Source organism: Bubalus kerabau, unplaced genomic scaffold (assembly GCF_029407905.1).
Source record: "Bubalus kerabau isolate K-KA32 ecotype Philippines breed swamp buffalo unplaced genomic scaffold, PCC_UOA_SB_1v2 scaffold_26, whole genome shotgun sequence".
Classification (NCBI taxonomy): Eukaryota; Metazoa; Chordata; class Mammalia; order Artiodactyla; family Bovidae; genus Bubalus; species Bubalus kerabau.
The window spans coordinates 6,089,975-6,111,173 of record NW_026577880.1 but is presented as its reverse complement, the minus strand read 5'-3'; positions in this window follow the sequence as shown (position 1 = coordinate 6,111,173).

The window sequence follows — 21,199 nt, the reverse complement described above, 5'->3', positions numbered from 1 at the left end:
TGAGGCTGGCCTCATCTTGATGTGCACCAGGAAGGTCAGGAACGCCTTCCAGACAAAGCAGGGGAATCGAACCTCCTGTCGCGATCAAGAGGGGAGAAGAGTCTCAGATGAAGTGGTGCCGGGAACCTCGGTGTTTTCCTCAAGTGAGACTGGTATGTCGGGGAACTTTTGGGGTCGCATCAAGGGTTCCAAGTAACTTTTCGCTCTTCAATACGGAACGTGGAACTTCTCTTGAGACGCTGTAGCGGGCAAGGGCCTCATCTTTCGATGACGGGTGAACCACGTGGTTTTTCTTGAGTTGGGGCGGGATTCTCGAGTTACAACTGGGAATTCAGGCTTCCTCTTCAACTGGCCCAGGGAAGTCCAGTTTTCATTCGAATTGTGAGTTAGAACTGGGGATTGCTCTCGAGACACTGCAGGGCCAAATAGACCTCATCTAGGCTTGTGTCCAGGACCTAATGTTCCTCTGCTGGGGCGAAAGCGATCTCAGCATTGCATTCTCGACTCACCCGGGGAGTCAGGCCTCGTCTCGAGGGGAAGCCAAGGACACCGCTCTCCTGTCAAGTCGCGACGGGTATATCTTGGAGCTCACTGTGTGGCCTAAAATGAGTCAAGCCTCCTGTGGAGTTTGGAGAGAAGACTCAGGATTGCTCTCCAGGCCATACAGCAAAAAAAGGCCCTCATCTCGTGAGGACTGGGGCGTCTCGTGGGTATTCTCGAGCTGCGGCTCCAGTGTGGTGTTGCTCACGAGGTATAATGGGGAGCTCAGGGAGCCTCTCCTGTGGCGCCAGGGAAGTCAGGTTTCTATGCGCGTGGCTAGGGGGAGCGCGTCATTGCTCTCGAGTCATGGTAGGGGAATCGCACCTCAAGACGCGTTGAAGAAGGACTCTCGAGGTCTTTAACGGGTTGGGGCAGGAAACCCTTGGTTCCCTCGACTTGTGCCGGTGATCTCAGGAAGGTCTAAGGGTGCCTCTGAGAAGTCAGGGATACTGTGCAGTTGGGAGGGGTCTCTCGGGACTCCACTGGGTTCGGTGCAATGGAAGAGGGCCTCATCTCGAGTGGAGGCAGGAAACTCATGTTTCCTCTCCTGACTTCCCCTGGGCCAGATCTGACTAGGATTGCAGTTTCGCTGCAGAGTTCGAACAGGAGAGTCAGGCCTCGTCTTGTGTGGAGGAATGGAACTCTGCTTGCCTCTCCAGTTGTTCACGGGGTGACAGGTCACTTCTCGAGCTGTGTGTGGTACCTGCGGGTTTCTCCGGACGATACCCAGGGGTGTCAGTGCCCCTAAGTGTTGTGCCTTCATCAAAAGGGTTATCTTCAAAGAGGTGTCCGGGCATCAGGATCTTATCAAGAGCGGACCGGGAAATCGGGGTCTTTCGGCATGTGTCACCATCCACGTGGCTATGTCTCGAATATCCTCGTGAGACCGGCCTCATCCTGAGATGCACCGGGAAAGGTGGGAACCCCTTCAAGACAAAACAGGGGAATCGACCCTCCTGTCGCGATCAGGAGGGGAGAAGGGGCCCAGATGTAGTGGTGCCGGGAACCTCGGTGTTCTCCTCGAGTCAGACTGGTGTGTCGAGGAACATTTGAGGGCGCATCAAGGGTGCCAATACCGTTTCGCACTTCAAGACGGAACGTGGGACTTCTCTTGAGACGCTGTAGGGGGCAAGGGCCTCATCTTGGGATTACGGGGGAACCACGTGGCGTTTCTCGAGTTGTGGCGGGATTCTCGAGTTTCGACAGCGAATACAGTCTTCCTCATGTGTTGGGCCAGGGAAGTCCTATCTTCCATTCGAGTTTAAAGGGAGAGCTGGGGATTGCTCTCGAGTCACTGCAGGGCAAAATAGACCTCATCTAGGCTTGTGTCCAGGACTTAATGCTCGTCCCTAGGGGAGACAGGGATCTTGGGGTTGCATACCAGACTCTCCCGGGGAATCAGGCCTCGTCTCGAGGGGAAGCAAAGAACTCCGCTGTCCTTTTGAGTCGCGATGGGTATCTCTTGGAGCCCACTGTGTGCCCTAAAGGGAGTCAAGCCTCCTGTGCTGTTTGGATAGAGGACTCGGGATTCCTCTCCAGGCCATGCAGGAAAAGAAGGCCCTCATCTCGCGATGATGGCGGCGTCTCGTGGGTTTTTTGACTGCTGCGCTAGTGCCGGGTTTCTGACGAGGTACGAGAGGGAGCTCAGGGAGCCTCTCGTGTGGCGCCAGGGAAGTCAGGTCCCCATGAGATGGCTAGGGGGAGCTCGTCATTGCTCTCGAGTCATTGTAGGGTAATCGGGCCTCAAGACGGGTTGAAGAAGGACTCTCAAGGTCTTTCTCGGATCACTGCATAAAACCCAGGGTTCCCTTGACTTGTGCCTGCGACCTCAGGGAGCTTCTCAGAGTGCCTCTGAGAAGTCAGGGATACTGTGCAGTTTGGAGGGGCCTCTCGAGACTCCTCTGCATTTGGTGGAATGTAAGAGGGACTCATCTCGAGTTGAAGCAGGAACCTCAGTGTTCCTCTCCATTTCTGACTCAGATCGCAAGGTCCCTGCATGTTGGTACAGGAGAGTCAGGCCTCGTCTTTTCTGGAGGATGGGACTCCTCTTGCCTCTCGAGTTGTTCTCGAGGTGACAGGCCACTTGTCGAGCTGTGTATGTAACCTGCCCTTTTTTCCGGATGATGCACAGGTGTGTTAGTGCCCCTTCGTGTTGTACCTTCATACTCAAGGCTGCCTTCCAAGAGGTGTCCGAGCATCGGATTCTTATCAAGAGCGGACCGGGAAATTGGAGTCTTTCAGCAAGTGGCACCGCCCACAAAGCTATGTATCGAATTTCCCCATGAGATCGGCCTCATCCTGAGTTGTGCAGGGAAGGTCGGGCCCCCTTGCAGACAAAGCAGGGGAATCGACCCACCGGTCACGATCAGGAGGGGAGAAGGGGCTTAAATGAAGTGGTGCCGGGAACCTCGGTGTTCCCCTTGAGTGAGACCGGCGTGTTGGGGGACTTTTGGGGTCGCATCAAGGGTGCCAAGTACCGTTTCAAATTTCAGGACGGAACCTAGGACATCTTTTGAAACGCTGTAGCGGGCAAGGGCCTCATCTTGCGATGACGGGAGAACCACGTGGTTTTGCTCGAGTTGCGGCGGGATTCTCGAGTTATGACCGGGAATTTAGGCTTCCTCTTGTTGGCCTTGAAATCCAATCTTCCATTCGGGTTGCGAGGGGGAGCTGGGGATTGCGCTAGAGTCACTGCAGGGCAAAAGAGACCTAATCTAGGCTTGTGTCCAGGATCTAACGTTGCTCTCCAGGGGCGACAGGGATCTCGGGTTTGCATTCCAGACTCATCCGGGGAGTCAGTTCTCACCTCGAGGGTAAGCAAAGAATTCCGCTCTCGTCTCGAGTCGCGATGGGTATTTCTTGGAGCCCACTGTGTGTACTAAAGGGAGTCAAGCCTCCTGTGGAGTTTGGAGAGAGGACTCGGGATTGGACTCCAGGCCATGCAGGAAAAGAAGGCCCTCATCTCGAGATGACGGTGGCGTCTCGTGGGTTTTCTCGAGCTGCGGCGCCAGTGTGGGGTGTCTCATGAAGTACCACGGGGATCTCAGGGAGCCTCTTGTATGGCGCCAGGAAAATCCAGTATTCCATTCGAGTTGCAAGTTAGAACTGGGGATTGCTCTCCAGTCACTGCAGGGCAAAATAGACCTCATCTACGCTTGTGTCCAGGACCTAGTGTTCCACTACTGGGCCAACAGGGATCTCAGGGTTGCATTCTCGACTCACCCGGAGAGTCAGGCCTCGTCTTGAGGGGAAAAAAAGGACTCCGCTCTCCTGTCGAGTCGCGACGGGTATCTCTTGGAGCCCACTGCGTGGCGTAAAGGGAGTGAAGCCTCCTATGGAGTTTGGAGATAACTCGGGATATTTTTCCTGGCCATGCAGGAAAAAAGGCCCTCATCTCGCGATGATGGGGGCATCTCGTGGGTTTTCTCCAGCTGCGGCGCCAGTATCAGATTTCTCACGAGGTACGACGGGGAGCTCAGAGAGCCTCTCGTGTGGTGCTAGGGACGTCAGGTCTCCGTGCGTGTGGTGAAGGGGAGTGCGTGATTGCTCTCGAGTCATAGTAGGCGAATCGGGCGTCAAGACACATTGAAGAAGGACTCTTGAGGTCTTTCTCGGGTTGCGGCAGGGAACCCTGGGTTCCCTTGATTTGTGTCGGTGACCTCAGGCAACTTCTCAGGGTGCCTCTGAGAAGTCAGGGACACTGTGGATTTGGGAGGGGCCTTTCGTTACTCAACTGGATTTGGTGCAATCGAAGAGGGCCTCATCTCGAATGGAGGCAGGAACCTCAGGGGTCCTCTCCATATCTGACTCGGGTCGCAGGGTACCTGCCGAGTATGGACAAGAGAGTCACGCCTCGTCTTCCGTGGAGGAATGGATTTCCCCTTGCCTTTCGAGTTGTTCACAGAGTGACAGGCCACTTGTTGAGCTGAGTGTGGAACCTGCGGGTTTTTCCTGAACGATGCACGGGGGTGTCAGTGCCCCTTCGTGTTGTGCCTTCATCCACAGGGTTGCCTTCAAAGAGGTTTCCGGGCATCGGGTTCTTTTCATGAGCGTACCGGAAAATTGGGGTCTTTCAGCATGTGGTACCACCCACGAGGCTACGTCTCGAATTTCCTCGGGAGACCGGCCTCATCCTGAGGTGCGCCGGGAAGGTCGGGAACCCCTTGCAGACAAAGCAGGGGAATTGACCCACCGCTCGCGATCAGAAGGGGAGAAGGGGCTCAGATGAAGTGGTGCCGGGAACCTCAGTGGTCCCCTCGAGTGAGACCGGTATGTCACGGCACTTTTGAGGTCGCATCAAGGGTGCCAAGTACAGTTTTGCACTTCAAGACGGAACGTGGGAATTCTCTGGAGATGCTGTAGCGGGCAAGGGCCTCATATTGCGATGACGAGGGAAACACGTGGTTTTTCTCGAGTTGAGGCGGGATTCTCGAGTTACAACGGGGAATTCAGGCTTCCTCTTGTGTTGGCCCAGGAAGTCCAATCTTCCATTCAACTTGTCAGAGAGAGCTGGGGGTTGCTCTCGAGTCACTTCAGGGCAAAGAGTCCTCATCTAGGCTTGGGTCCAGGACGTAGTGTTCCTCTCCAGGGGCGACAGGGATATCGGGGTCGCATTCCAGTCTCACCCGGTGGGTCACACCTCGTCTCGAGTGGAAGCAAAGGACTCCACTATCCTCTCGAGTCGGGACGCGTAACTCTTGGAGCCCAATGAGTGGCCTAAAGGGAGTCAAGCGTCCTGTGTAGCTTGGACAGAAGGTTCACGCTTGATCTGCATACCATGCAGTTAAAGATGGCCCTCCTCTCGTGATGACGGGGGCGTCTCATGGGTTTTCTCGAGCTGCGGCGCCAGTGTGGGGTTTCTCACGAGATATGATGGGGAGTTCAGGGAGCCTCTCGTGCGGCACCAGAGAAGCCTGACTCCATGCGTGTGGCCAGGCAGATCGCGTCATTGCTCTCGAGTCATGGGAGGGACTAGGGCCTCAAGAGGCATTTAAGAAGGACTCTCAAGGTCTTTCTTGGGTTGGGGCGGGAAACACTCGTTTCCATCGACCTCTACAGGGGACCTTAGGGAACTTCCCAGGTGCCTCTGAGAGGTGAGGGATACTGAGGAGTTAGAGGGGCCTCTCGGGACTCCACTAGGTTTGACGAAATGAAAGAGGGCCTCATCTCGATTGGAGGCAGGAACATCAGGCTTCCTCTCCATTTCTGACTCCGACCGCAGGGTCCCTGTAGAGTTGGGACAGGAGAGTCAGGCCTCATCTTGTCTGAGTAACGGAACTCTTCTTGCCTCTTGAGTCATTCAGGGGGTCTCAGGGCCCTTGACAAGCTGTGTGTGGAACCTGCGGGTGTTTCCAGAAGATGCATGGGGGTGTCAGTGCCCCTTCGTTTGGTGCCTTCCCCCACAGGGTTTCCTTCAAAGAGGTGTCCGGGCATCGGGTTCATTTCAAGAGCGGACCGGGAAATCAGGGTCATTCGGCATGTGGCACCACCCACGTGGTTCATCTCGAATTTCCTCGTGAGACCAGCATCATCCTGAGGTGCGCCGGGAAGGCCGGGAACACCTTCCACACAAAGTATTGGAATCGATTCTCCTGTCGCGATCAGGAGGGGAGATGGGGCTCAGATGAAGTGGGGCCGGGACCCTCGGTGTTCCACTCGAGGGAACCCGGCGTTTCAGGGAAATTTAGGGGTCGCATCAAGGGAGCCAAGTACCGTTTCCCACTTCAGGACGGAACATGGGACTTCCCTGGAGACGCTGTAGCGGGCAAGGGCCTCATCCTGTGAAGACGTTGGAACCACGTCGTTTTTCTCGAGTTGCATTGGGATTCTCAAAAACGACAGGAATTTCAGGCTTCCTCTTGGGTTGGCCCTGGGAAGCCCAATCTTCAATTCGAGTTGTGATGGAAAGCTGGGGGTTCTGCTCGAGTCACTACAGGGCCAAAGAGACCTCGTCGAGGCGTGTGTCCAGGACCTAATATTCCTCTCAAGGGAAGACAGGGATCACGGGTTTCCATTCCAGACTCCCCCGGGGGGTCAGGACTCGCCTGGAGGGGAAGCAAAGACTCCGCTTTCCTCTCAAGTCGCGACACGGATCTCTTGGAGCCCACTGAGTGGACTCAAGGGTGTCGAGCCTCCTCTTCAGTTTGGAGAGAGGACTCGGGATTGCTCTCCAGGCCAGGCAAGAAAAGAAGGCCCTCATCTCGCGATGACGGGGGCGTCTCATGGGTTTCCTCAGGCTGCTGCGCCCATGGGGGTTTTCTCACGAGGCACGACGAGGACCTCAGGGAGCCTCTAGTGCGGCGCCAGGCAAGTCAGGTCTCCATGCGCATGGCGAGGGGGAGCTGGTCATCACTCTCGAGTCATGGGAAACGGCTAGGTCCTCAAGAGGCGTTGAAGAAGGACTCTCGAGGTCTTTCTCGGGGGGCGGCGGGAAACCCTCGTTTCCCTCGACTTCTGCAGGGGACCTTAGGGAACTTCCCACGGTGCCTCTGAGAGGTGAGGGATGCTGTGTAGTTGTCAGGGCCTCTCGGGACTCTGCTGGGTTCGGCGCAATGGAAGAGGGCCTCATCTCGAGGGGAGGCAGGAACCTCAGGCTTCCTCTCGGATTCGGACTCCGACTGCACGGTCCCTGCAGTGTTGGGACAGGAGAGTCATGCCTCGTCTTGTCTGAGGAATGGAATTCTGGTTGCCTCTCGAGTTGTTCCGGGAGTCTCAGGCCCCTTGTCGAGCTGTGTGTAGACCCTGCGGGTTTTTCCGGATGATGCACGGGGGTGTCAGTGCCCCTTCGTGTTGTGCCTTCACCCACAGGGTTGCCTTCGAAGAGGTGTCCGGGCATCGGGTTCTTATCAAGAGCGGACCGGAAAATCGGAGTCGTTCGGCACGTGGCACCTCGCATGTGGCTAGTCTCGAATTTCCTCCTGAGACCGGCCTCATCCTGAGGTGCGCCAGGAAGGCCAGGAACCCCTTCCAGACAAAGCAGGGGAATCGACTCTCCTGTCGCGATCAGGAGGGGAGAAGGGGCTCAGATGAAGTGGTGCCGGGACCCTCGGTGTTCCCCTCGAGGGAACTCAGCATGTCGGGGAACTTTTGCGTTCGCATCAAGGGTGTCAAGTACCGTTTCGCCCTTCAGGGCGGAACATGGGACTTCCCTGGAGACACCGGGAACTTCGGTGTTCCCCTGGAGTGAGACCGGTATGTTGGGGAACTTTGAGGTCACATCAAGGGTGCCAAGTAGCATTTCGAACTTTAAGATGGAACGTGGGACTTCTCTTGAGACTCTAGCTGGCAAGGGCCTCATATTGTGATGAAGGGGGAACCACATGGTTTTTAAGACTTGAGGCTGAATTCTCGAATTACGATGGGAAATTCAGACTTCCTCTTGTGTTGACCGTGGGAAGACCAATCTTCCATTCAAATTGTGAGGGAGAGATGGAGGTTGCTCGAGTCACTGTAGGGCAAAATAGACCTCATCTAGGCTTGTGTCTAGGACATAATGTTCCACTCCAGGGGTGACATGGATCTCGGGGTTGCATTCCAAACTCACCCGGGGAGTCAGGCCTCGTCTCCAGGGAAGCAAAGGACTCCGCTCTCCTCTCGAGTCGCACCGGGTATTTCTTGGACCCAACTGAGTGGCCTAAAGGGAGTCAATCCTCCTGTGAAGTTTGGAGAGAGGACCAGGAATTGCTCTCCAGGTCAGGCAGGAAAAGAAGGCCCCCATCTCTCCTTGATGGGGGCATCTTGTGGTTTTTCTCAAACTGCGGCGCCAGTGTGGGTTTTCTCACGAGGTACGATGGGGTACTCAGGGAGCCTCTTGTGTGGTACTAGGGAAGTCAGTTTTCCTGCTTGTGGCGAGGGGAGCGCGTCCTTGCTCTGGAGTCATGGTAGGGGAATCGGGCATCAAGAGACGTTGAAAAAGGACTCTCCAAGTCTTTCTCGGGTTACTTCAGGAAACTCTGGGTTCCCTCGACTTGTGCCAGTGACCTCAGGTAGCTTCTCACGGAGCCTCTGAGAATTCAGGGATACTGTGGTGTTGGGAGGGGCCTCTCGGGACACCACTGAGTTTGGTTCAATGGAAGAGGGCCTCTTCTCTAGTTGAGGCAGGAACCTCAGGGTTCCTCTCCATTTCTGACTCCAATTGCAGGGTCCCTGAAGAGTTGGGACAGGAGAGTAAGGCCTCGTCTTGTGTGAAGGAATGCAACTTCACTTGCCTCTTGAGTTGTTCACGAGGTGACAGTCCACATTTGGAGCTGTGAGTGGAATCTGCGGGTTTTTCCAGACGATGCATGGGGATGTCAGTGTCCCTTCGTGTTGTGCCTTCATCCACAGGGTTGCCTTCGAAGAGATGTCCGGGCGTCAGGTTCTTATCTAGAGTGGACCGGGAATTCGGGATCTTTCAGCATATGGCACCAACCATGAGGCTACTTTTCGAATTTCCTCATGAGACCGGCCTCATCCGGAGGTTCGCGGGGAACGTCGGGAACCCCTTGCAGACAAAACATGGGAATCGACCCTTCTGTCGCGATCAGGAGGGGTGAAAGGGCTCACAGGAAGTGGTGCCGTGAACTTTGGTGTTTCCCTCGAGTGAGACCGGTATGTCAGGTAACTTTGGGGGTCGCATCAAGGGTGCCAAGTACCGTTTTGTACTTCAGGATGGAACGTGGGACTTCTCTTGATAGGCTGTAGCGGCCAAGGGCCTCATCTTGCGATGACGGGGGAGCCACGTGGTTTTTATCGAGTTGCGGCGGGATTCTCGAGTTACGACGGGGATTTCAGGCTTCCTCTTGTGTTGGGCCAGGGAAGTCCAATCATCCATTCGAGTTGCGAGGGAGAGCTGGGGGTTGCGCTCGAGTCACTGCAGGGCAAAAGAGACCTCATCTAGGCTTGTGTCCAGGACCTAATGTTCCTCTCCAAGGGCCACAGGGATCTCAGGTTTGCATTCCAGACTCACCCAGGGAGTCAGGCTTCATGTCGAAGGGAAGCAAAGGACTCGGCTCTCCTTTCGAGTCGCGACGGGCACCTCTTGGAGCCCACTTTGTGGCCTAAAGGGAGTCAAGCCTCCTGTGAAGTTTGGAGAGAGGACTTGGGACTGCTCTCCAGGCCATGCAGGAAAAGATGGCCCTCATCTCGCGATGACGGAGGGATCTTGTGGGTTTTCTCGAGCTGCGGCACCAGTGTGGGGTTTCACACGAGGTACGACGGGGAGCTCAGGGAGCCTCTCGTGTGGCGCCAGGGAAGTCAGGTCTCCATGTGCGTGGCGAGGGGGAGCGCATTATTGCTCTCGAGCTATGGTAGGGGAATCTGACCTCAAGACACATTGAAGAAGGACTCTCGAGGTCTTTCTTCGGTTGTGGAAGGAAACCCTTATTTCCCTCGACTTTTGCCGATGGCCTCAAGGAGCTTCTCAGAATGCCTATGAGAAGTCAGGGATACTGTGGAGATGGGAGGGGCCTCTCGGGACTCCACTGGGTTTGTTTTAATGGAAGAGGGCCTCATCTCGGGTTGAGGCAGGAACCTCAGGTTTCCTCTCCATTTCTGACTCAGATCGAAGCATGCCTGCAGAGTTGGGATTGGATACTCAGGCCTCGTCTTGTCTGAGGAAGGGGACTCCGCTTTCCTCTCTCATTGTTTAAGGGGTGACAGGCCAGTTGTGGAGCTGTATGTGGATCCTGCGGGGTTTTCCGGACGATGAACAGGGTTGCCAGTGTCCCCTCGTGTAGTGCCTTCATCCACAGGGTTGCCTTAGAAGAGGTGTCCGGGCATCGGGTTCTTATCAAGAGCAAGACCGAGAAATCGGGGTCTTTTGGCACGTGGCACCAACACGAGGCTACGTCTCGAATTTCTTCGTGAGACTGGCCTCATCCTGAGGTGCGCCATGAAGGTCGGGAACCCCTTCTAGACAAAGCAGGGGGATCGACCTTCCTGCGGTGATCAGGAGCGGAGAAGGGGCTCAAATGAAGTGGTGCCAGGAACTTCGGTGTTCCCTTGGAGTGAGACCGGTATATTGGGGAACTTTTGGGGTCGCATCAAGGGTGCCAAGTAGCATCTCGAACTTTATGACGAAACATGGGACTTCTCTTGAGACTCTGTAGCGGGCAAAGGCCTCATATTGCGACGAATGGGGAACCACGTGGTTTTTAAGAGTTGCGGTGGGATTCTCGAGTTACAACGGGAAATTCAGACTTCCTCTTGTGTTGGCCCAATGAAGACCAATCTTCCATTCGAATTGCGAGGGAGAGATGGGTGTTGCTCTCGAGTCACTGTAGGGCAAAATAGACCTCATCTAGGCTTTTGTCCAGGACATAATGTTCCTCTCCAGGGGCAACAGGGATCTCGGGGTTGCATTCCAGACTCACCCGAGGTAAGGCCTCATCTCGAGGGGAAACAAAGTACTCTGCTCTCCTCTCAAGTCACGACAGGTATCTCTTGGAGCCCATTGAGTGGCCTAAGGGAGTAAAGCCTTCTGTGAAGTTTGGAGAAAAGACCAGGGATTGCTCTCCAGGTCAGGCAGGAAAAGAAGTCCCCAATCTCGCGATGACGGTGGGTTTTCCCGAGCTGCGGCGCCAGTGTGGGGTTTCTCACGAGGTATGACGGGGAGCTTAGGGAGCCTCTCATGTGGCGCCAGGGAAGTCAGGTGTCCATGCGCATGGCGAGGGGGAGCGTGTCATTGCTTTCGAGTCATGGTAGGGGAATCCGTCCTCAAGACGCGTTGAAGAAGGACTCTTGAGGTCTTTCTCGGGTTGCGGCAGGATACCCTGTGTTCCCTCGACTTGTGCCAGTGACCTCAGGGAGTTGCTCAGGGTGCCTCTGAGAAGACACTGATACTGTGGAGTTGGGAGGGGCCTCTCGGGACTCCACTGGGTGTGGTATAATACAAGAGGGCCTCATCTCGTGTTGAGGAAGGAACCTCAGGGTTCCTCTCCATTTCAGACTCCGATCTCAGGATTCCTGCAGAGTTGGGACAGGAGAGTCAGGCCTCGTATTCTGTGGAGAAATGAAACTTAGCTTGCCTCTCGAGTTGTTCACGAGGTAACAGGTCACTTGTCGAGCTGTATGTGGAACCTGCAGAATTTTCCAAAAGATGCACGGGTGTTCAGGGTCCCTCCTTGTTGTGCCTTCATCCTACGGGATGCATTCCAAGACGTGTACGGGCATCGGGTTCTTATTAATAGCTGACCGGGAAATGGGGTCTTTCCGCATGTGGCACCACCCACGAGGCTACATCTCCAATTTCCTCGTGAGACAGGCCTCATCCTGATGTGCGCTGGGAAGATCGGTAACCCCTTCCACACAAAGCAGGAGAAAAGACACTCCTGTTGCAATCAGGAGGGGAGAAGGGGCTCAAATGATGTGGTGCGGGGAACATGGGTGTTACCCTCGAGTGAGGCCTGTATGTTGGGGAACTTTGGGGGTGCCATCATGGGTGCCAAGTACCGTTTTGCACTTCAGTAGGAACGTGGGACTTCTTTTGAGACGCTGTGGCGGGCAAGGGCCTCATGCTGGGAAGACGATGGAACCACGTGGTTTTTCTGGAGTTGCGGCGGGATTCTCGAGTTACGACGTGGATTTCAGGCTTCCTCTTGTGTTGGCCCTGGGAAGCCCAAACTTCCCTTCGAGTTGCGAGGGAAAGCTGGATGTTTTGCTCGAACCACTGCAAGGCCAATGAGACCTCATCTAGGCGTGTGTCCAGTACCTAATAGTCCTCTCACGGGAAGACAAGGATCTCGGGATTGCACTCCAGACTCCCCCGGGGAGTCAGGCCTCGCCTCGAGGGGAAGCAAAGGACTGCGCTCTCCTCTAGAGCCCCGACGCGGATCTCTTGGAGCCCACTGAGTCGCCTCAAGGGAATCCATCCTACTCTTCAGTTTGGAGAGAGGACTCGGGATTGCTCTCCAGGCCAGGCAGGAAAAGAAGGCCCTCAGCTCGCGAGGACAGGGGCGTCTCAGGGGTTTCCTCGAGCTGCGGCGCCCATGGGGGTTTTCTCCCGAGGCACGACGAGGATCTCAGGGAGCCTCTCGTGCGGCGCCAGGGAAGCCAGGTCTGCATGCGCGAGGCGAGGGGGTGCGCATCATTGCTCTCTAGTCCAGAGAGGGGACAAGGGCCTCAAGACACTTTGAAGAAGGACTATCGAGGTCTTTCTCGAGTCGCGGCGGGAAACCCTTATTTCCCTCGACTTCTGCCGGGGACCTGAGGGAACTTCCCAGGGTGCCTCTGAGAGGTGAGGGATGCTGTGGAGTTAGCGGGGTCTCTCGGGACTCCGCTGGGGTTGGCGCAATGGAAGAGGGCCTCATCTCGAGGGGAGGCAGGAACCTCAGGCTTCCTCTCTGTTTCTGACTCCGACCCTCCAACCTCAGGGTCCCTGCAGAGTTGGGAGCGGAGAGTCAGGCCTCGTCTTGTCTGAGGAAGGGAACCCCGCTGGCCTCTCGAGTTGTTCAGGGGGTCTCAGGCCCCTCGTCGAGCTGTGTGTGGAACCCGCGGGTCTTTGCGGACGATGCACGGGGGTGGCAGTGTCCCTTCGTGTTGTGCCTTCACCCACAGGGTTGCCTTCGAAGAGGAGTCCGGGCCTCGGGTCCTTCTCAAGAGCGGACCGGGGAATCGGGGTCGTTCGGCATGTGGCGCCACCCACGTGGCTCGGTTCGAATTTCCTCGTGAGACCGGCCTCCTCCTGAGGTGCGCGGGGAAGGCCGAGAACCCCTTCAAGACCATGCAGGGGAATCGCCTCTCCTGTCACGATCAGGAGGGGAGAAGGGGCTCAGAGGAAGCGGTGCCGGGACCCTCGGTGTTCCCCTCGGGGGAACCCGACGTGTGGGGGGACATTTGGAGGTCGCAGGAAGGCTGTCAGGGACCGTTTCGCCCTTCAGGGCGGAACAGGGCACTTCCCTTGAGACGCCGTCGCGGGCAAGGGCCTCATCTTGCCAAGAGGTGGGAACCACGTGGGTTTTCTCGAGTTGCGGCGGGATTCTCGAGTTACTATGGGGATCTCAGCCTTCCCCTTGGGTTGGCCCTGGGAAGCCCAATCTTCCCCTCGGGTTGCGAGGGAAAGCTGGGGGTTGCGCTCGAGTCACTGCAGGGCCGAAGAGACCTCACCTAGGCGTGTGTCCGGGACCTAATATTCCTCTCCAGGGAAGGCAGGGATCTCGGGGTTGCATTCCAGGCTCCCCCGGGGAGTCAGGCCTCGTCTCGAGGGGAAGCCAAGGACTCCGCTCTCCTCTCGAGTCGCGACGCGGGTCTCTTGGAGCCCCCTGAGCGGCCTCAAGGGAGTCCAGCCTCCTCTTCCGTTTGGAGAGAGGACCCGGGATTGCTCTCCAGGCCATGCAGGAAAAGAAGGCCCTCAGCTCGCGACGACGGGGGCGTCTCAAGGGTTTCCTCGAGCTGCGGCGCCCGTGGGGGTTTTCTCCCGAGGCACGAAGAGGATCTCAGGGAGCCTCTCGTGCGGCGCCAGGGAAGTCAGGTCTCCATGCGCGTGGCGAGGGGGAGCGCGTCCTGGCTCTCGAGTCACGGGAGGGGACTAGGGCCTCGAGACGCGTTGAAGAAGGACTCTCGAGGTCTTTCTCGGGGGGCGGCCGGAAACCCTCGTTTCCCTCGACTTCTGCCAGGGACCTTAGGGAACTTCCCAGGGTGCCTCTGAGAGGCGAGGGATCCTGTGGAGGTGGCGGGGCCCCTCGGGACTCCGCTGGGTCTGGCGCAATGGAAGAGGGCCTCACCTCGAGGGGAGGCAGGAACCTCAGGCTTCCTCTCCGTTTCGGACTCCGACCGCAGGGTCCCTGCAGAGTTGGGACAGGAGAGTCAGGCCTCGTCTTGTCTGAGGAAGGGAACCCCGCTGGCCTCTCGAGTTGCTCGGGGGGTCTCAGGCCCCTCGTCGAGCTGTGTGTGGAACCCGCGGGTCTTTGCGGACGATGCACGGGGGTGGCAGCGCCCCTTCGTGTTGTGCCTTCACCCACAGGGTTGCCTTCGAAGAGGTGTCCGGGCATCGTGTTCTTATGAAGTGCGGACTGGGAAATCGGGGTCGTTCAGCATTTGGCACCACCCACGTGGCTAGTCTCGAATTTCCTCATGAAACCGGCCTCATCCTGAGGTGTGCCGCGAAGGTCATGAAACCCTTCCAGACAAAGCAGAGGGTTCGACCCTCCTGTGGCGATCAGGAGGGGAGAAGTGGCTCAGATGAAGTGCTGCTTGGAACCTCGGTGTTTCCCTCAAGTGAGACATGTATGTCGGGTAACTTTTGGGGTCACATAACGCGTTCCAAGTACCGTTTCGCTCTTCAAATTGGAACGTGGGACTTCTCTTGGGGTGCTCCAGCGGGCAAGGGCCTCATCTTGGAATGACTGGGGAACCACTTGGTTTTTCTCTAGTTGCGGTGGGATATTTGAGTTACCACAGGGAATTCATGCTTCCTCTTGTGTTGGCCCACAAAAGTCTTATCTTCCATTCGAGATTCAAGGAAGAGCTGGAGGTGCGCTCTAGTCACTGAAGGCAAAAGAGACCCCACCAAGGCTTGTGTGCAGGACCTAATGTTCATGTCAAGGGGCGACAGGAATCTCGGGGTTGCATTCCAGACTCACCCTGGAGTCAGGCCTCGTCTCGAGGGGAAGCAAAGGACTCTGCTCTCCTCTCGAGTCGGACGGGAATGTCTTGGAGCCCACTGAGTGGCTTAAAGGGAGTCAAACCTCCTCTGGTGTTTGGAGGGAGGACACGGGATTGCTCTCCAGGCAATGCAGGAAATGAAGGCCCTCATCTCCCGATGACTGGGGCGTCTCGTAGGTTTTCTTGAGCTGTGGCGCTAGTGTGGGGTTTCTCACGAAGTAAGACTGGGAGCTCAGTGAGCCTCTCATGTGGTGCCAGGGCAGTCAGGTCTCTATGCACGTGGTGAGAGGGAGCCCGTCATTGTTCTCGAGTCATGGTAGGGGAATTGGGCCTGAAAACGTGTTAAAGAAGGACTCTCGAGGTCTTTCTTGGGTTGCAGCAGGAAACCCTGGGTTCCATCGACTTGTGCCAGTGACTTCAGGAAGCTTCTCAGCGTGCCTCTGAGAAGTCAGGGTCACTGTGGAGTTGGGAGGGGCCTCTCGGAACTCCACTGGGTTTGGTGCAATGGAAGAGGGCCTCATGACAAGTTGAGGCAGGAACCACAGGGTTCCTCTCCTGGCTTCGAATGCGCCGGATCTGACTCGGATCGCAGAGTCCCTGCAGAGTTGGGACAGGAGAGTCAGGCCTCGTCTTGTGTGGAGGAATGGAACTCCGCTTGACTCTCGCGTTGTTCATGGGGTGACAGGCCACTTGTCGATTTGTATGTGGAACTTGTGGGTTTTTCCGGACGATGCACCGGGGTGTCACTGCCCCTTCGTGTTGTGCCTTGTTCCACAGGATTGCCTTCGAGTTGGGTTCTGCCATCGGGTTCTTATCAAGAGCGGACCAGGGAATCGGGGTCTTTTGGCATGCCGCACCACCCACGAGGCTATGTCTCGAATTTCCTCGTGAGACTGGCTTCATCTTGATGTGCGCCAGGAAGGTCGGGAACGCCTTCCAGACAAAGCAGGGGAATCGAACCTCCTGTCGCGATCAAGAGGGGAGAAGAGTCTCAGATGAAGTGGTGCCGGGAACCTCGGTGTTCTCCTCAAGTGAGACTGGTATGTCGGGGAACTTTTGGGGTCGCATCAAGGATTCCAAGTAACTTTTCACTCTTCAATACGGAACGTGGGACTTCTCTTGAGACGCTGTAGCGGGCAAGGGCCTCATCTTTCGATAACGGGGGAACCACGTGGTTTTTCTTGAGTTGGGGCGGGATTCTCGAGTTACAACCGGGAATTCAGGCTTCCTCTTCAACTGGCCCAGGGAAGTCCAGTTTTCATTCGAATTGTGAGTTAGAACTGCGGATTGCTCTCGAGACACTGCAGGGCCAAATAGACCTCATCTAGGCTTGTGTCCAGGACCTAATGTTCCTCTGCTGGGGCGAAAGCGATCTCAGCATTGCATTCTCGACTCACCTGGGGAGTCAGGCCTCGTCTCGAGGGGAAGCCAAGGACACCGCTCTCCTTTCGAGTCGCGACGGGCACCTCTTGGAGCCCACTTTGTGGCCTAAAGGGAGTCAAGCCTCCTTTGAAGTTTGGAGAGAGGACTTGGGACTGCTCTCCAGGCCATGCAGGAAAAGATGGCCCTCATCTCGCGATGACGGAGGGATCTTGTTGGTTTTCTCGAGCTGCGGCACCAGTGTGGGGTTTCACACGAGGTACGACGGGGAGCTCAGGGAGCCTCTCGTGTGGCGCCAGGGAAGTCAGGTCTCCATGTGGGTGGCGAGGGGGAGCGCATTATTGCTCTCGAGCTATGGTAGGGGATTCTGACCTCAAGACACATTGAAGAAGGACTCTCGAGGTCTTTCTTCGGTTGTGGCAGGAAACCCTTATTTCCCTCGACTTTTGCCGATGGCCTCAAGGAGCTTCTCAGAATGCCTATGAGAAGTCAGGGATACTGTGGAGATGGGAGGGGCCTCTCGGGACTCCACTGGGTTTGTTTTAATGGAAGAGGGCCTCATCTCGGGTTGAGGCAGGAACCTCAGGTTTCCTCTCCATTTCTGACTCAGATCGAAGCGTGCCTGCAGAGTTGGGGTTGGATACTCAGGCCTCGTCTTGTCTGAGGAAGGGAACTCCGCTTTCCTCTCTCATTGTTTAAGGGGTGACAGGCCAGTTGTGGAGCTGTATGTGGATCTTGCAGGGTTTTCCGGACGATGAACAGGGTTGCCAGTGCCCCCTCGTGTAGTGCCTTCATCCACAGGGTTGCCTTAGAAGAGGTGTCCGGGCATCGGGTTCTTATCAAGAGCAAGACTGAGAAATCGGGGTCTTTTGGCACGTGGCACCAACACGAGGCTACGTCTCGAATTTCTTCGTGAGACTGGCCTCATCCTGAGGTGCGCCATGAAGGTCGGGAACCCCTTCTAGACAAAGCAGGGGGATAGACCTTCCTGCCGTGATCAGGAGCGGAGAAGGGGCTCAAATGAAGTGGTGCCAGGAACTTCGGTGTTCCCTTGGAGTGAGACCGGTATATTGGGGAACTTTTGGGGTCGCATCAAGGGTGCCAAGTAGCATTTCGAACTTTATGACGAAACATGGGACTTCTCTTGAGACTCTGTAGCGGGCAAAGGCCTCATATTGCGACGAATGGGGAACCACGTGGTTTTTAAGAGTTGCGGTGGGATTCTCGAGTTACAACGGGAAATTCAGACTTCCTCTTGTGTTGGCCCAATGAAGACCAATCTTCCATTAGAATTGCAAGGGAGAGATGGGTGTTGCTCTCGAGTCACTGTAGGGCAAAATAGACCTCATCTAGGCTTTTGTCCAGGACATAATGTTCCTCTCCAGGGGCAACAGGGATCTCGGGGTTGCATTCCAGACTCACCCGAGGTAAGGCCTCATCTCGAGGGGAAACAAAGTACTCTGCTCTCCTCTCAAGTCGCGACAGGTATCTCTTGGAGCCCATTGAGTGGCCTAAAGAGAGTAAAGCCTCCTGTGAAGTTTGGAGAAAAGACCAGGGATTGCTCTCCAGGTCAGGCAGGAAAAGAAGTCCCCAATCTCGCGATGACGGTGGGTTTTCCCGAGCTGCGGCGCCAGTGTGGGGTTTCTCACGAGGTATGACGGGGAGCTCAGGGAGCCTCTCATGTGGCGCCAGGGAAGCCAGGTGTCCATGCGCATGGCGAGGGGGAGCGTGTCATTGCTCTCGAGTCATGGTAGGGGAATCCGTCCTCAAGACGCGTTGAAGACGGACTCTTGAAGTCTTTCTCGGGTTGCGGCAGGATACCCTGTGTTCCCTCAACTTGTGCCGGTGACCTCAGGGAGTTGCTCAGGGTGCCTCTGAGAAGACACTGATACTGTGGAGTTGGGAGGGGCCTCTCGGAACTCCACTGGGTGTGGTATAATACAAGAGGGCCTCATCTCGTGTTGAGGAAGGAACCTCAGGGTTCCTCTCCATTTCAGACTCCGATCTCAGGATTCCTGCAGAGTTGGGACAGGAGAGTCAGGCCTCGTATTCTGTGGAGAAATGAAACTTAGCTTGCCTCTCGAGTTGTTCACGAGGTAACAGGTCACTTGTCGAGCTGTATGTGGAACCTGCAGAATTTTCCAAAAGATGCACGGGTGTTCAGGGTCCCTCCTTGTTGTGCCTTCATCCTACGGGATGCATTCCAAGACGTGTACGGGCATCGGGTTCTTATTAATAGCTGACCGGGAAATGGGGTCTTTCCGCATGTGGCACCACCCACGAGGCTACATCTCCAATTTCCTCGTGAGACAGGCCTCATCCTGATGTGCGCTGGGAAGATCGGTAACCCCTTCCACACAAAGCAGGAGAAAAGACACTCCTGTTGCAATCAGGAGGGGAGAAGGGCTCAAATGATGTGGTGCGGGGAACATGGGTGTTACCCTCGAGTGAGGCCTGTATGTTGGGGAACTTTGGGGGTGCCATCATGGGTGCCAAGTACCGTTTTGCACTTCAGTAGGAACGTGGGACTTCTTTTGAGACGCTGTGGCGGGCAAGGGCCTCATGCTGCGAAGACGATGGAACCACGTGGTTTTTCTCGAGTTGCGGCCGGATTCTCGAGTTAGGACGTGGATCTCAGGCTTCCTCTTGTGTTAGCCCTGGGAAGCCCAAACTTCCCTTCGAGTTGCGAGGTAAAGCTGGATGTTGTGCTCGAATCACTGCAAGGCCAAAGAGACCTCATCTAGGCGTGTGTCCAGGACCTAATAGTCCTCTCAAGGGAAGACAAGGATCTCGGGATTGCACTCCAGACTCCCCCGGGGAGTCAGGCCTCGCCTCGAGGGGAAGCAAAGGACTGCGCTCTCCTCTCGAGCCGCGACGCAGATCTCTTGGAGCCCACTGAGTCGCCTCAAGGGAGTCCAGCCTCCTCTTCAGTTTGGAGAGAGGACTCGTGATTGGTCTCCATGCCATGCAGGAAAATAAGGCCCTCATCTCGCGATGACCGGGCTGTCTCATGTGTTTCCTCGAGCTGCCGCGCCAGTGTGGGTTTCCTCACGAGGTACGATGAGGAACTCATGGAGCCTCTCGTGCAGTGCCAGGTTAGTCAGGTCTCCATGCGCGTGGCGAGGGGGACCGTGTCATGGCTCTCGAGTCATGGTAGGGGAATCGCGACTCAACACATTTTGAAGCACTCTCGAGGTCTTTCTCGAGTCATGGCAGAAAACCCAGGGGTCCCTTGACTTGTGCCTGTGACCTCAGGGAGCTTCTTTTTGTGCCTCTGAGAACTCAGGTATACTGTGGAGTTGGTAGGGGCCTCTCAGGACTCCACTGGTTGTGGTGCAATGGAAGAGGGCTTCATCTCGAGTGGACGCAGGAACCTCAGGCTTCCTCTCCGTTTCTGACTCGGATCCCATGGTCCCTGCAGAATAGGGACAAGAGAGTCACACCTAGTCTTCTGTTGAGGAATGGACCTTCGTTTGCCTTTCGAGTTGTTTACAGGGTGACAGGCCACTTGTCGAAATGTCTGTGGGACCTGCGGGTTTTTCTGGACGATGCACGCGGGTGTCAGTGCCCCTTCGTGTTGTGCCTTCATCCACAGGTTTTCCTTCAAAGAGGTGTGCTGGCATCGGGTTCTTTTCAAGAGTGGACCGTGAAATTGGGGTCTTTCGACATGTGGCACCACCCACGAGGCTATGTCTCGAACTTCCTCATGAGACCGGCCTCATCCTGAGGTGCGCCCGGAAGGTCGGGAACCCCTTGCAGACAGAGAAGGGGAGTCGACCCTCCTGTCGCAATCAGGAGAGGAGAAGGGGCTCAGATGAAGTGGTGCCGGGAACCTCGGTGTTCCCCTTGAGTGAGTCTGGTATGTCGCGGAACTTTTGGGGTCGCATCAAGGGTGCCAAGTACCGTTTCGCACTTCAGGATGGAACGTGGGACTTCTCTTGAGATGCTGTAGCGGACAAAGGGCCTCATCTTGCGATGACGAGGGAAGCACGTGGTTTTTCTCGAGTTGCGGTGGGATTCTCGAGTTACGACGGGGAATTCAGGCTTCCTCTTGTGTTGGCCCAGGAAGTCTAATCTTCCATTCGAGTTGCCAGGGAGAGCTGGGGATTGGGCTCCATTCACTGAAGGGCAAACTAGACCTCATCTAGGCTTGTATCCAGGACTTAATGTTCCTCTCTATAGGCGACAGGGATTTGGGGTTGCATTCCATACTCACCCGGGGAGTCAGGCCTCATCTCGAGGGGAAGCAAAGGACTCCACTCTCTTCTCGAGTCGTGACAGGTATCTCTTGGAGCCCACTGAGTGGTCTTTGCTCTGTAGGAGAGCTCTAGTGTTCATAAGCCTGTACATAAGTGAACACAGACATTCTGTGTGCATGTTGCTGCATACCCAAAATAGGGCCACAAGGAGCCTCATGCTCTCCATGCGGCGCGGAAGCTGTGCAGCCACGCAGCAGCTGAAGAATCCAACCAATTGCTCTTTTCTTACCTCTGACAGTGCTCGCATTGCCGTAGCCCTTGGCAGTTTGAAAACACTGGACCCTAACCCCTCTCAAAGTAGGCCTGGGTTCTAGTTCGAATAGAAAGTCAATAGCGGAGCTGAGGACAGGAACGCGGCAGTCATTTACACACGCTCCTGCAGCCTGCTACTACAGGGACACTAACGCTAGAAGCCAGGAATGTCTTTGAAAGGTGCGCAA